Source organism: Agelaius tricolor, unplaced genomic scaffold (genome assembly GCF_023055355.1).
Source record: "Agelaius tricolor isolate 1412-34295 unplaced genomic scaffold, bAgeTri1.0.p SCAF_17, whole genome shotgun sequence".
Lineage (NCBI taxonomy): Eukaryota > Metazoa > Chordata > Aves > Passeriformes > Icteridae > Agelaius > Agelaius tricolor.
The window spans coordinates 215,840-218,051 of NW_027269277.1; positions in this window are offsets into that span (position 1 = coordinate 215,840).

Here is a 2,212-nt window from a genome sequence, read left to right on the forward strand (position 1 = left end):
TTTTGTTAACATGTACTGAACATGTGGTTAGGTGGGATTAGCATGAACATAATGACATTTGAAATAGCATTTGAACATAAATGCTGTAATTGTATCAGGGCCACCCATTGTTCTAAAAATTCTTCTGCCCGTTGTTCTAAAAAGTATCTTCATGAGGCTTCTCATCAGAACTTAGTTGCATCTTCATTGCAAACTGGAATGGTATTTTACAGTCTCTCACTACACAGTGTATGTATGGTCTTGCTCCAAATTCAGTCAGATCTTTTCCTAGAGGATTAAAGGGTATATAATTCTTTGTCACTTTCTTAAATGAATCTCTGCATGTTTAACAGTGCTGTTGAATTTACACTGCAAACTTGTTCATGCAAGTACTATGTACCATGCTCCATATTTTCATCAAAAATATTGGCCTTTTACCAAGTTCATCATGCTCTGGTTTTAAACTGGATAAAAAGTTTAGGAGAGCTGAGGGATGGGGACTAATGAATACATAAATAATCTGATCACAAAAGATTCATTCAGAATTAATAAAAAAGGGAATGTTATTCACTCTAGATATGCAATCAAAAACTAATAACTGAAAAATGAGCGTAATAATTTTATAACAAGGAGCAATTTTCTAGGCACTGTCAGTTGATGGGTGTTTATAGAAATTCAGGAATTTTCCTCTGTAAAACTCAGACTAGAGTAGATGAGAACAGCACAAAATAACTGTTTCTGGCATGGACTTTATCAGCCATTTCTAAACTGGAACTCCTTAATGTGCTTCTCCCAAATCACCTATTTGGGATCTCATTTTGGCTCCTTTCAGCTGAGCCATACAAGGTGGAACATAGGTCCCTAAGACATAGCTGGACCTGCCTGAAATGACAACTCTAATTTCCAGGCTCAGCTGAAAAAACACGAGAATTCCTGTGCTCCCCTTTATTCTTTTTCCTTTTGCCTGTTGCTGTTCTATGGTAAGGGCAATTCACTACAGATTGATGAATTGGTTAAAATGAATGGACATGGATGTTTTGCAGGGCAATACAAATGTAGTGTCACTCTCCGGAAACATGAGTGGCAACAGCTAGCCAAAATGGAAAATACAGAGAGATTGAGGTGTTTGCTACTCAGTGATACTTTCTGTATCATTGACAGGAATGCCTTTAGCACAATGTCTCAGCTGTGAGTACCCATCTTGCCATGGTAGCACAGAGCTTGCAGCCATCACTTGCACTTACCCTGCTCCTCAGACATGTTTTGCAGCTGTCCCGGAGCACTGCTCCTGCCATCACCACCTAAACAGCTGACACTGGAGCTTGGCATCATGTTTGTGGTGACCATGTTGTACCAAGAGGCCGTGTTGTGGCTGCAAACATTACAGGCTACATCAAGAAAACCACCAAATATAATTCTTCCAGATTGCTATATGAAAACTTGGATTTCAACCCCTTATTTCTGAGCTTTTCTTAAGCCCTTCTCACTCACTCTCTACAACTCCCTGAAAGGAGGATGTAGCCAGGTGAAGAAGATCTGACTGCTCTCAGTAACAAGTGACAGGATGAGAGGACATAGACTCGAGTCGTGCAGGGGGAGGTTTAGGTTGGACATTAGCAGGAATTTCTTCACAAAAAGGGTACTTAGACATTGGAATGGGCTAGCCAGGGAGGTGGTGGAATCACTGTCTCTGGGGGTGTTTAGAAAGACTGGATGTAGCACCTAGTACTGTGGTGTGGTTAACGTGGTGGTGTTCAGTCCTGTGTTAAATTCGATGATCTGAGGTATTTTCCAATCGAATTGATTCTGTGCTTTTTGCTGGCGGCTAAAACTTGAAAAGAGATTCTGGTATCATAGAATCCTGCAATGGTTTGGGTTGGAAGGGACGTTCAAAATCACCTGATTTCACTACCCCCATCCTGCTCGCTATGGGCAGGGACACCTTCCCCTAGACCAGGATGCTCCAAGCCCCCTTCAATCTGGCCTTGAACACTTCCAGTGATGGGGCATCCACAGCTTCTCTGTGCAACCTGCGCCAGGGCCCCAGGCCGCACACCCATCCTCGCAGGGAGGAATTTCTCCCCAGTATCCCGTCTAAGCCCGCCCTCTGGCAGCGGGAATCTGTTCCCCCTTGTCCTGTCGCCTCCGGTTCTTCAGAGTGCCCTCCCCCAAGATGGCGCCCGGCGCTTCCCCCTTCACCGCGCAGCCGCTGTGGCCCCGACCCGGCCGTGAC